The 14,388-nt window shown below is 45.0% G+C and overlaps 1 protein-coding gene across 1 annotated transcript in view; it reads left to right on the top strand.

The window, feature by feature from the left end:
• The window catches only part of HSD17B4 (hydroxysteroid 17-beta dehydrogenase 4), a 640,476-nt gene that overhangs the window by 17,810 nt on the left and 608,278 nt on the right, over window positions 1-14,388 (top strand). The window lies entirely within an intron of this gene.

The raw sequence follows: 14,388 nt of genomic DNA on the forward strand, positions 1-14,388 counted from the left end.
CAAGTCAAAACATGCTTTTTCTATGGATGCATGTGTTGAAGCCTTCTTCTTTTCAGGAAGAAATGCCAAACACCAACCAGCCCTTGAGTACAAAGAAATATATTTTATTTACATGCATGGAGACTACTGGCTTGAGAGGCCAAGTCCAAGCAGTCCAAATTAAGGAAGTCAGACATGATCCTTTATTTCTGCAAGCCACAAGGCGTGTTCATGCATCTCATTAATTTTCAACCTTAGCATGTGATCATTTCTCGAACATTGCAGAAGGTATTACTGTTAATTCTTTATATTGAACCAAATAAGGTTAGGTAAGGTACAGTTCAGAAAGGAAGTTACAGAACATAACCTACAGGTTTCATCATTGCAAGGTGAAACTTTTCATCTAACATAAACGGCACATACACAGGATAGTACATTTCTTAATACATATTGCTTCAGCTAGCGTGCAATGATATTTCATGAGGGCTCTCTTGATAGTAAGCCTTGCATTATATTGCGTTCCGAGCAAACAGAAAAGAACATTAAACAAAGTTCATCTAGATCATGAGCTGTTCAACAAACAGGCTTTGTTATCATTGAGTATCACAGGGCTTAGCAGGCCCAAAATGAACACGAGGTAAAATGCAATTCCACATTCCGCCCTCTGATATTCATTGATAACCTACACTTGTTTTTGTAGCAGTGTTGTCTCTGGGGTAACTTCTTCCTTTGGGCCATTTCCTTAATGGGGGTGTTGGTGATATGCAGCAGTCTTGCTATAGCCTCTTTCTAGCACTACACTTATGCAGATGGGGTACACCTTTATTAGCACACACATTGTTATCAGTGCCACACTTCCTATTACTGGCACCTCTATGAACCATGATCCACAATCGAGAAACCATGCTCCTAGCGTTTCCCATATTCCACCAGGGTCTGTTGAGACCAATGCGTCCTTTGCCTCCTTTGGGACCTTCCTTATATTTCCTATTGCCTTATTTATGTTACCGCTATTATCTGGTGTATATATACACACAGAAGTCCTGATGGATCACGTGACATACCTCACCATCCTTTGCTAGAATGATGTCTAACGCCATCCTATTCTGAATCACGACAGCTCTCAACTCAGTGAGTTCCTCTGTAATATTTCCCAGAGCTGTTGCTGTGCAGTCTGCCAATTTCTACACCAGTCCTGCTAGTTGGTGTATTTGAATACTTAGTCCCGAGTGGTGGCAGTATCACTCCCATATTGCTATGGCCTGGTCTATCAAAGAAGGGGCCCTCCTTCTTCGTGTTCTCCGGCAGGCTAATTCACTTATCTGGGCAAAGTTGTTACATGTGTTATGCGTGGCAAAACTAAGGCTGGGTAGCCCCTACCGCGCCATCTGGTCAGTAGTCTGAAGTATGCATAATTTCCACATATACAAAGAAGAACCCCATCTCTTATTTTATTTAAGTTGGTATAACTGAGGCAATCACTGGTGCCCACATTTATGTTAATATTGACATCACTGGTACTTTCTGTACACAAGTCATCTGAACATTTAAGGAATTTCATCATAGGCCACAGGTACTGTTTATTCTCTTCGACAATTTCCTTCTAAACTGGGGCGCTACCCTTTGTGTACTTTATGCACCATGGTGCTTTCTTCTGTCGAACCATTCTTCGGAAAGGGATGCCCACACTTCCTGCAGTCAGGTCACCTAGTGCCTGTCCAACCTATTGTACCCTTCTTATATCCTTGTCCAGTTGTCTAGCCCCCAGAGGGTGGCCCAAAATTAGCTGATCCTCTATCTGAATGGTCAGTTCTCTGCATGCTTTACTATTTTGGGGCCCGCCCTCTTCCCAAGTTGTTCTTGCTATTCTTAATAGGAGCATTGAGCTGCTGCTGTATAAGGCTGTTCACCTAGCTATACCCTACTTATTTGCTGAGTGGAATATCTGTGTAATTCATTGTGCTTTGGAAGTCCATGGGTAACAGCTGGATACATTTGCTGCCCCTACACACAACTTTCCCGTTTGTACAAACGTGTTCTCAGCATATATTTCCATATTCTCACTCCATGGTACCTGTCCCCTATTTCCCACTTCTCCTAATGTCCCTGTCTCCCTTTCACCTGATATGTTGGCTGGCGTACAGTCCTTCACTCTTATTGATATAATTGTGCTCATTCAAAAATGGTATGTATATTTCGTCTGCAAACAGTATCAATATAATTGTCAATATTATTCCTGGAACGGGGGAGCACATAGCAGTCAGCACTGCAGGCCATTTCCTCTTGCCTTTCCTTTCTATAGGCATTGTCCTTGCTGCTGATAAGATGATGTCAGAGACGGGAAGATGTTCCCTTGTCAGTATTATAGTCTTTCTGCCCGTTATAGTTGACCCCAGTATCTTCTAATCAGAATGTGGTGTTCTATTATTTCTGTTTCGTGGTACGCTGGAATGTGGCATCAGAGGTTATCTAGCACATAATGCCCATTCGGGTACATCTGTAGACTAATCAAGACAAGACCCGCTTGCACCCTGAGTTTTCAAAGGTGTGCAGCACGAGCAGTTCTGTCAGTGTTCACTGGTTTTGTTTGTGGCTCGGAGGTTGTATCTCGGCGGTGGTGGCAGAACTCTTGTTGGCACCACAGATGGCTGTTGCAGATCCGTTGGTCCCACGGCCTTTTTGGTGTGGGAGCTGTAGGTCAAGGAAGTTAGCCTCTCACACTTGACCTCTGTAACTGTTGTCGGAAGTACCTTGTAGGGTCCCTTCCACCGTGGCTGTAGACAATGTTGTCTGGTATGGGCTTTGACCCACATCCAGTCACCTGGCTGTAGTCCGTTTTCTTCCGGTAAGGCCTGCAGAACCTGGTGGTGGAGATAACGTTGTGTCTCTGTTATTTTCTTGCAATACTGTAACAATAGGTTGTCTGTTACTGCTAGCGATGGCCAGGAATGTGCATGGGGCGACTAAAAAGTATCTTGTGGGGACTCAACTTTGTCACTCTGTTGGGGGTGCTTCTCATGGCGAGCAATGCCAATGGCAGTGCATCAATCCAGGAGAGTTCAGTGGATGCACATGTCTTTCCTTTCTTATTCCTAAGTACCCCGTTCTTCTCAACGACTCCTGCTGTGACTGGGTGGTATGCACAGTGCAATTTCTGGGTGACCTCTAGCCCTTTGCAGAGCCCATGAAATACATGAGAAATTAACCCTGGCCCGTTGTCAGAACTCCACAGGGCTGGGACCCCAAACCATGGGATACGTTCCTTCAACTGGCACTTGGCAACTGTCTGCGCATCACAGTTCTTGGTGGGATAGGCTTCTGTCAATTTGCTGAACATGCACACAATGATCAACACATATCTGAACTTGTGTGTAGGGTGCATTTCAATGAAGACCATTTGTAGGCTCTCGAAGTGTCTGAGTGGCAGTGGGAAATGGCCTAGTACAGTAGGTGTAACTTTGCTTCTGTTATACTGAGCACAAATAGTGCGCTGCTAATACAAATGTTCTGCATACTGATGAAATTTTGAGCTAAACCAACATTGGGAAAACAAATGGATCATTCCATCTCGCTCCACATGCGAGGGGCCGTGGAAGATGCAGGCCATGGACGGGAGCAACATTAATGGCAGACATATCTTACCGTTTGGGGCTACCCAAACCACCCCTCCCCGTTTTTGTGTACAACCTCCCCTCTTCATTCCTCTAAGCCTGTTCCTCAGCCTGTTGTTGAACACATTTAGGATCAAAATATGTACAGTCTTCTTTAGCCATTGGGGCGGATGTCACCTGCACCACCTCATACTCGCACCCACTGAGGGCTATTCTCCTGGCTTCCCTATCAAGGAATACATTAACAGTGGAAATATAATCTTTGGCAGAGGTATCAGCTGCACACTTGACAGTAGCAATCCTTTTTATTAAGAGCAATGCTTGCAACAGTTCAGCAATCAATGATGCGTGCTGTATGTGTTGGCCAGCTGAGGTGAGGAATCTTCTCATTGCCAACAACTGGCCAAAGTCATGTGTTACTCCAAAAGCATATTGACTGTCTGTATAAATACTTGCTGATCTTCCTTCCCTAGCTTGCAAGCCCTTGTTAGTATCACTAATTCAGCTGCCTGTGCACTTTTTACTGTTGTTAGTCTTCCTCCTTCCAGCAATCTTTTGGCTGTACCCATAGCATAAACAGCCTGCAGTGCCCCAGTGTTGTCCCTGATGCATGACTCATAGACAAACAAGTCTCCCTCTGCATCTGGGAGTAGGGTACCTCTGATATCTGGTCTCACTTTCGTGTGTCTATCGACTGCCAAGGTGCAGTTGAGAAAGAAGTTGTCTACGGAGGGGTAATGCTCTGTTGGCAGGAGGGATTCAATGTGGTGCATCTTTTGATAATGATATGGACCGACACTCTTGGCATCATATATCGGGAGAGGTGAGTGTTTGTGAGCTGTTGTATTTTTGTGGTAGTCAATAATGTGTCCACTGTGTGTGGAACATGCAAAAACAAGGTATATGTCACCACAACATTTTCTGATTTCGCAGCCGCCAGGGCAGCAGAGGCCACTGCCTTCAGACATGGGAGGTGTGCTGCCGCAACGGGGTCTAGGGTGTCAGAGTAGTAAGCCACTGGGTGGTAAAAGGAGCTGTGCTTCTGGGCCAACACTCTTAAGGAGCAACCTCCTTTCTCATGGCAAAATAAGTGAAAGACCTTCCTATAATCTGGAAGGCCTAATGCTGGTGCTGCACACAGTTCTTTTTTCAGTGTTTGGAAAGCTTCCTCGCAATCTGGGGATCAGAGGACTCTGTCTGGCACTTCCTTGTGGGTGAGGTTCTGGAGTGGGCATGCTACTAGGGGAAAATGTGGGATCCAGTGACCTGCTACTCCAAGAAAAGCCGTCCTCTCTGTCGGGGTGTGTGGTTTGGGATATTGCGTTATGACTGCTATCCTATCTGGTAGTAGCTTTCGTGTCCCCCTGAGAGAGTTTATGACCTAAGTACTAGACTTTTTGTTGGCAGAACTGCAATTTCTTGGGGTACTTTTTGGGGCCTGTTGTCACTAGGTGACGTAGGAGTGCTATAGTGTCTTCAGTACAAGTTGTTCTAGATGGTGAGGCCAGCAGCAGGTCATCAATTTTCTGTATTAGGGTGGACCCTATGGCTAGCTTTAGGGATACTAAATCTGTCTGTAGGGCATTAGGAATGATGGAAGGGGAATCACAAAACCCTCGAGGCATTCTTACCCACGTTAACCTCCTACCACTGAATTTAAATGGCGTTAACCTCCTACTGCCGAATTTAAATGAGAAAAGGTACTGGGAATCCCTGTGGAGAGGCATGGAGAAGAAGGCATTGCTAAGACCAAGAAGTGGGTAGCTGTTATTGGGATGCTGGACAAGATGGTGGCAAGATTTGGGACCGCTGGAAATGACCAGACCACCACCTTGTTAAGTTCGCTGAGGTCTTATGTAAATCTTTACACTGGGGCCCCATTGGGCCCCTTAGATGCCTTCTTCACCGGGAGGATCAGTACGTTGCAGGGCTGTCCCTTAATACCACTTGCTGCAGCAGATCCTTTATCACTTGAGCTATGCCCTCCTTCTCCTCCTTTGAGATCTTGTATTGCGGAACTTATGGCAGTGGTGCACCGGGATGTAATGTTACCTGCACCAGGGGGTAATCCAGTACAAGACCCACATCATTTGCTCCTTGTGCCCAGACCTCACTAGGGACAGAATCCTGCAGCTCTAGGGGAAATTCCTTGTACTTTCCATTGGTGGCTGTTGGACTTTTGCTTATGCAGGGTCATCCCCAGTCTTTTTGGCTCCTGCCTCCTATTTTTTTCTGACCTGTTGCTGTTGGCTTTTCAACTCTGAGCACTTTACCACTGCTAACCGGTGCTAAAGTGCATATGCTCTCCGTGTAAATTGTATGTAATTGGTTCTCCATGATTGGCATATTTGTTTTACTGTTAAGTCCCTAGTAAAGTGCACTAGAGGTGCCCAGGGCCTGTAAATCAAATGCTACTAGTGGGCCTGCAGCACTGGTTGTGCCACCCACATAAGTAGCTCTGTAATCATGTCTCAGACCTGCCACTGCAGTGTCTGTGTGTGTATTCTTACACTGTAAATTCGAGTTGGCAAGTGTACCCACTTGCCAGGCCTAAACCTTCCCTTTTCTTACATGTAAGGCACCCCTAAGGTAGGCCCTAGGTAGCCCCAAGGGCAGGGTGCAGTGTATGGATAAGGTAGGACATATAGTAATGTGGTTTATATGTCCTGACAGTGAAATATTGCCAATTTCGTTTTTCACTGTTGCAAAGCCTGTCTCTCTCATAGGATAACATGGGTGCTACCTTTAAATATGATTAAAGTGTAGATTCCCCTAGAGAGTAGATGGACATGTGGAGTTTGGGGTCCCTGAACTCACAATTTAAAAATACATCTTTTAGTAAAGTTGATTTTAAGATTGTGCGTTTGAAAATGCCACTTTTAGAAAGTGAGCATTTTCTTGCTTAAACCATTCTGTGACTCTGTCATGTTTGTGGATTCCCTGTCTGATTCAGTTTGACAGTTGGGTTGTTTTTCACCTTGCACCAGACAGTGACACAAAAGGGGTTGGGGTGTAACCTGCATTTCCTGATTAGCCATCTCTGCTAGGAGGGAGGGGTGGAGTGGTCACTCTCATCTGAAAGGACTGTGCCTGCCTCTGACAATGCCGGCTCCAACCCCCTGCTGTGTGTCTGATGACTTGCCTGGGCAAGGCAGGATTTCACAAGTAGGTGTGAGTCCCCTTTGAAGAAAGGTGACTTCAAAGACTAAAATGGGTATAAGAAGGGCAGCCAAATCTACAGACTTTAGAAACACTTCTGGAACCAAGAGGAACCTCTGCCTGGAGAAGAGCTGATAGCTGAGGAAGACGTGCTGCCCTGCCTGTGACTGTGCTTTGTGGAGCTTTCCTGCAGTGCTGCTTCTGCCAGAGTAAGAGGGCAAAGACTGGACTTTGTGTGCCTTCCATCTTGTGAAGAAATCTCCAAGGGATTGAGTTAGAGCTTGCCTCCTGTTGTTTGAAGTCTCAGGGACAGCAAAGACTTCTCTCTGCCAGCACCTGGAGTCTCTGGAGAGACTCCTGCTCTGACAAGTGGTACCCTATCCAGTCCCTGGGACCTTGAAAGGAAAGCTGGTGGAAATCCAAGGAAATCGACTTCGGACGACTCCGGACCGACGCCGCTGCTGAATCCGGTAACGCCGCCTGCACCTGACGCCGTGACCTTCGCTGGAACGCAACACTCTTCACAGGCCCGTCGCTGCAGCAGCCCCCCTGAAGTCGTGACTGACGCCGCTTGAAGTGCACGGATTCAACGTTTCGCACAGACGCCGCGATTCCTGACTTTGCGCCTCGGCTTGTTTTCACTCTTCACCAAAGGTACTGTACTTGGGGGTCTACACGACTCCGTGTCCGGCGCCGCTGGTGTCGGCTTGTTGGGAACGACTCCGTCACGATGCCGTGTTAACATCTCATCGAAGCATTTTTGTTTCTAAGCGCTATTTTTTTAGTTTAATCTCTAAAAATTCATAACTTGACTTGTGTATGTCGGATATTTGTCGTTTTGGTCTTGTTTTGTGTAGATAAATATTTCCTATTTTTCTAAACTGTTGTTGTGTCATTTTGTAGTGTTTTCATTAAGTTACTGTGTGTGTTGGTACAAATACTTTACACCTAGCGCTCTGAAGTTAAGCCTACTGCTCTGCCAAGCTACCAAGGGGGTAAGCAGGGGTTAGCTGAGGGTGATTCTCTTTTACCCTGACTAGAGTGAGGGTCCTTGCTTGAACAGGGGGTAACCTGTCAACCAAAGACCCCATTTCTAACAGTGGCTATATCTCATGGATGCCTGTAACAATAATTAATTTGTCCTACTTTCTAGGACTACCACTTCAGTTGAGCAGCTGATGGTGCACTGCAACTTGCATAGGAGGTCCCTTCCCATCAAATTAACAGAATAGTATCAGCTGAAAAAGCTCTGCTGGTAAACTTACAAAAGCCGGTCATAATAACTATTCACAATTTCATTTTTCTCCTGCTTTGTATGTATTATTTTCAACAAGTCTACATTATCTTCCAACACCTTTCCCTTTATGTATTCAATTACCTGTTTCCTTGTCTTTTCTACCTCTTCTCCCAGTACTCCCCTTTTTCCCCTCGGTGGCTCATCTATTGGCCAGTTCATCACTTTCTTACAATCCTCCCACAAGTCTTTTGGAAGAATTCTGTTGAACAGAGTGTCCAGATCTCTCCTTATCAGCCCTCCCATTGCTACTATTCTATTTAACTCTGTGCACCATCTGTGTGGTTCCTCTCTGTTTTGGAAAGTCTTTAGTGAAGGACATTAAGTTGGACCTAGTCCAAGGTACATGAACATAAGATGGTATTGTTGAGTCCTCGTTCCCTGATGAGACTGTTGGGATCTCCCTGAGGGGCATGGTAAATACCATAGTTGTTAGCACTGTGTAGGGGCTGACGCCAGTGTCATTGATAACCTGGGCTGTTGTGATTCTTTTTGTAACTTCTGTATCGCGTACTGCAATTTTTCTGTTACTTTTAGCATCATCCCAAGACTGCAGTTTGCTACCTGTGAAGCTGAGCTGGGATGTGTGTGGTAGAGGGACTGCACTCTTGCGATTCTCCCTATAGCTGCGGTGTACTTGAGGATGTTGGGCCTTTAGGTCCGAGCGCGCTAATGTTAGTATTTCCTCCATATGTTGTCTATTATAACTTTCATTTATATCTGCCAGCATTTTCCTTATGTTAACCAAGTCTATCAATAACACGCAACACTTGGCTCTGTCTACCCTGAGTATCATTTTCTTTTGCACCGCAGGAGAGCTGCGAGGCGTGGTGTGGTGAGAGGTGGCCTTTTTAGACAGTGTGTGGAAGATACTATCTCTGTAAAGCCTCAGTAAACATGTTTTATATTGTGTTGGGTGTGACGTTCATAAATGCATATTTCCTGACTCTTTTATTGCATTCGCTCGACTGCCACATCCCCCACGCCTCCTAGAATAGCACGATCCCCCTGAGTCATCTTGGAAGTCCTGTGCCCAGTTAGTTATGACCAGAAGGGGCAACTTGCTCCCTTTCCCCTTGCATTCCTTTTGCAACCGAATACAAATTGTTCTGAGTTTCCCTGCAGCGTGAGCTACTTCCTCTTTTATTTCTTTCAGCAACAGGGCGTCTGCCACTTTCTCAAGCTCTGTTCTCAGATCTTCCTCTTTTCCCAGGTGCTCCGCCAAGGCACGGCAAGCTACCTTTTCAGCTTTGGACAGCTAAGAAGGTTGTATTCATGTTGCAGAGTGCTAGGAAGTGTCTTTTTTGCCAGGGGCAGCAGTCTGATGGGTGCTTTCTTCTCGCCTCAGTAGTATATCTTCTATCAATGGGTCTTCTTCCTCATTCCCCTCTTCACCTTGTTCCTGCGATTGTACACTTACCACAGGAAGAGATGGGAAAGTTCCAACTACTTCTAGTGGTCAGTCTCTTCAATGCACCATTTTCTCCCTTTCTTCTTTCTTAGTCCAGAATCCCTTTTTCAGTTCCAACAACTCGTTATGTACTTTATCCTTCACATCACTAGTATCACATACGTGACGCAACATAGCATCCCACATCCAGAAAGCTTCCCATTCCAGGGGCCTAATTTTCTTCCCTTTCAAGACCAAAATCTGTCGTAAATAGGACAACTTCGTTACGTCATAGGTACCAGTCTGCGGGAATTGCATGTCTGTTCTTTTGGCCGTCAACTCGTGTCGCTTATCAAGGTATAGTAATGCACCAAGGCCTTGTCTAGTCGTGATCTGGTGCGCTGGTGAATCTCTTGGCGGTGCAGGCTGACTGGTATTCAGATCTCTTTTGCTAAAAGGGTTATCCATGGTTTTGGAAATAAAGTTTCCTAGTTGCACTACACAAACAATTCAGCTGTGCTTAGCGTGAGGAAACAAAAGGGTGTCGACAGGCTGTCCTTATCGCGCAGACAGTAGATATTACAAGCAGTCAGGCACTCAGCCGCTAACAGGGTATAATGTTAGTGAAGTGAAGAGAACATTTCAGTCTGGAGACATTTCTCTTGGTACAATTTCACTGTGAGCATTCACTTGTTGGAAATAGGTAGAGGCCAAGGGTGCTGTTTTACCAACGTCCTTACGCGGCCAGGAAGGGAGAAGACAGGAAAGTAGGGAAAGAAGGTAAGAATTTCCACACCCTCACATTCCTATTCCTGCCCGGAGGCGGGGTGCGGCTGTATGGAATTGAAGCCAGCCGAATCCACAGCCAGCAGCCCACAGGTGAGGCAACATGTGGTGAATCCTGCATGCACTTTCATTCATACAAATACGATACAGAAAGCAGGGATCTATCCCTCAACTATGCTGGTGCGTCCTACGCCATGCACTGGGTATTCCTAGCATCCCCGTTAGCTAAATAGGAGCCATAGTATGAGCAAGGTGATAAAGCAGTTGGTACATATGATGGTGATATGAAAAAATGGGTCAATTGCAGATGGCCTGTCGTCTTGCGCCATTGGCTGTCTGTATGTATGTCAAAATAATAAAAGGGAAACACTGTCCTAGTAAGGATAGCGGCCTGGTGTTGCCAGTTTCTCTACAATGTCAATATACCTCTAAAGTTAAGGTAAAGTCCTTACCAGAATCATACAAACATCCAGTCCAGAGGCATGCGGTCTCAGCAGACATCCATTGCCATACAAAAATCCAATATTTCAGATACTCCAGTGTTAAACACAATCCACTGGTAGTATTCAAGGAATCTTGAAATCTACATACAGCAAACAATAATCAAAAGATCCTCAAATCAACATTGTAACAAACAATTTTCAAATTTATATACCCTCCCCACCCCTTGTTCCCTCTGCCAAGTTTTAAGTCAGGCCCTTATTATGGCAAATACTGTCTTTGAAGCAATCTTCCACCAAATTAATCTTAACGCATGGAACAGACAACAACGAGGATCAAAGTTGGTGACTTCAAAAGTTACTTTGCCTTGCTATGGTATGTGTAATTGTGAAGCACACTGTCATCCCAGAGGGTATCCTGGCCTACTACGTTTCTTGTCCATTGCTTCCCGTGCTCTTCCTCACACTGAATTGATGACATTGTTAGCTATTCTGCAAAGTCTTCTAAGTGAACCATAATTATAAGAATAATTTGCATTTTGTGTAATTCTTATTATTCCTTTGCTGTTTCTAAATGGTGTCAGGAATATGTGTCTTTCCTATCAAGCTTAGTAATACTACATGTATTGAATGTGAAAACATGAAAGTCTGGGAAAACACTGCCCGGATTCAAACTTGTGGTAAGCAAATCACACATGTGAGTGACAAGTGCTTGACATGCTGGGTCACATTACTAGCAAGCTTTGGAAAACGAATGACCGTTGTCTTATTCATTTGTAATGCATTTGGGAACCTATAAACATCCAATGCCTGTCTGATGGAGCTCCTTAGTCTACATAATTTCCCCGCAGTGAAACTGGTGATACCAGTGTGTTTAATTTCATATGCTCTTTGTTCCAAGCATCTTGTGCATAACAGGGCACTCTAGAACTATATTTGTGGCAGTACTGAGGAATACTAAAAAAGCAGACCAGCATCAATTCATTTTTCAATTGGTGAATCAATCAGTTTTTATAAAGCACAGCTACTCACCCGTGAGAGTCTCAAGGTGTTGGTGGTGGGTCTGGGCCTCATTCGAAGAGCAATGTCATGAGGTTCTTCCTGAAGATGGCGAGTGATGGGCTTTGCCTGAGGTGTGAGGGCAGGTTGTTCCAGCTCTTCTCTGCGAGGTTGGCGAAAGATCTTCCTCCGGAACTGGTTTTCCAGATGTGTGGGATGGTGGATAGCACTTGCTGCTCAGAGGGGAGGGGTCTGGCGGGGTTATGGAATGAGATGCAATGGTTTAGGTAGGCTGGTCAGTTTATGTGAAGGGCCTTGTAGGTGTGGGTGAGTAGTTTGAAGTTGATTCGCTTCTCTACTAGGAGCCAATAGAGGATCCTCTGGTTTTGGGAGATGTGTTCCGGGCAGGGGAGGTTCAGGGCGAGTCTGGCGGCGGCGTTTCATTTCCAATGAAACATTGTACTGGAAAACCATAACTGGACAGATTTGCAAGTAGACTACTTGCCGCACAGTGCCTTGAAATGGGTGTGCAAGCATATCAGGCTTTATGCTGTGAAGTATTTGCTAATCCTTGGTCTGTGCATTTAATCACTCAGGTCCTATCCTTTTAAAATAAAAGGGGCAGAATTAGCACATTAGCAAATACGGGGATGGAAGCCTGCACGGGACTGAATATCTCAATATTTGCTGTCAAATTTGTATGATGGTGGTATTGCAACCACAGTACCTTTTTTAAAAGAGCAAGGGGGAGGGCGAAGCCACTGAGGACATTCTGTGAAACAAACAATGGGAAAAGCCTGAAAGGGACCTTGATATTAACTATTACTCACAATGATCCTACTTTAGAGATGTAGAGTGCAGGCTCTCTGAAACTAACAACTTGCATCTGTAAACGTTTACCCTTGACATTGGAAATCTGATGCTCTTCCATGCTTATCAACCCCACAAGAGGTTGTGAATCACTTGTGTATGATAAGCGCAAGGAATAAGGGCTTTTAAGGAATGACAGATGTGCATGGAGACTTACGAATCAAGGGTGAAGTGTATATCTGGGAACTGAAATTACGTTAGGTAACTTGTATTTGTAAAACAAATGTTCATCCCTTTGGGGAATATTGGTGCTGAATAACACTTTTGTTATCCAACTCCGAGTGATGAAAGACTGAGTGAATACGCTAGGACTAAAATCTGTGACCAGGAGGTCAACCACATATTCTTGATGTGAACGCATGATCCTACTGAGCAGCCAGGCCTGGATTGGGATTCAGATGCTGGCTTTGCAAGTGCAAAGTATTTCTGTGAATCTGGCTTCACACAGCATAACATATTGGAGCTGTAGTATTGTAAGCGCTTGCTTTTAAATCTGCCCGTGATTATAGTATTAGAATCTTGTATGGGGATTCGAGCATGGAAGGTGGGAGTGTGGAGACGGCGTTTAGAAATAGACCAAGATGGATGTGTGAGGCCTGCTCTCAATAAAGGATTACTCCATCTTCTGATTTGGAATGTATTTACACTACAAATTTGGCAACAAGTGGAGGAACTTGTACCCTACACTTGGCACTCACCAGCAGCAGAGAGAGCAGGTCTATGATAGGCTGCCGGCCTGTAGTACCTCTCGGGCTTCTTGGGCTCAACCTCTCAAGAGTTCGGGTTGAGCGCTGCTGTTGTGATCGACTGCTTACTGGTGAAGGGTGGCTTCACCTCCTTGTGGAGGTTCCTGGGGGATCTTGGGAATTTGTGGCCAGGTTGGTTGCGCGTGTGAACTTGGTGGCGGTTCGGGCTCATTCCTGGCTGATCACAAGCATCTGGATCAGTAGACGTAGTGACGTTGAACGTGCCACCATATTTAAAACAGGCAATTGGCACGTAGCATATAACGCGGTGTCGAATGCGAGCCACCATCTTAAACTGTTTGTGTCATATTTTGGAAATGCCTTGCTTAAATCAATGCGGTTACGCATAGCGTGCATTCCACATTTGAAACTAATCAGCATGCCGCTCTTCACCCTGGATCGAAGTTGTGCTTAGAAAACCCAGCAACAGCGGTGATTTGCACACCTGGTTGTACATTTAAGCACATCAGTTGGTCGTTTTAGTGGAATGCACACCTTATATTCGATATCGGTGATGTGCACACCTGAGTTATTTTAGTGCACAGATAAGGAGTTACATTTTATGTGTAATATCTGCATTATCTGCATATTGCTAAGCAATTTTTCTTTGACATGGTGAATGTTACACACACTTGTACATTTCTCAAATGTGTGCGCAGGCATTTTCACTCACCACTCCCATTCCATTCCATTCCTTCCCAGAGTGGGTCAGTCTGCAATGAAATGGGGTGACTGGAAAGAGATTTTCTTAAATTACATTGCTGCCATTGAAGAGGAGAGTGGCGAAGAATTCTCTAGTGTAAGAAAGAAGTGCATACTTTTGTATAGTTTGGGTCCTGAAGGACAGAGTGTTCACACAGATGGGGGAAAAAAAAAAAAAAAAAAGGGAAAGCGGTGATTATGATGTCTTCAAACATGCCTTGGATGATTTGGATGCACATTACCAACCTGTTGTATGCGTTGCGGTAGACAGGTACAATTTCTTTCAGCGTAAGCAGGGCAAATATAAGACGGTGGAGGAGTATGTATCTGCTCTCAAGAAGTTGGCAATTACTTGCAAGTTTGTACAGCTACATGACAAACTGATTTGTGATCAGATTATAATGCGTTCTAA

Source organism: Pleurodeles waltl, chromosome 1_1 (assembly GCF_031143425.1).
Source record: "Pleurodeles waltl isolate 20211129_DDA chromosome 1_1, aPleWal1.hap1.20221129, whole genome shotgun sequence".
Classification (NCBI taxonomy): domain Eukaryota; kingdom Metazoa; phylum Chordata; class Amphibia; order Caudata; family Salamandridae; genus Pleurodeles; species Pleurodeles waltl.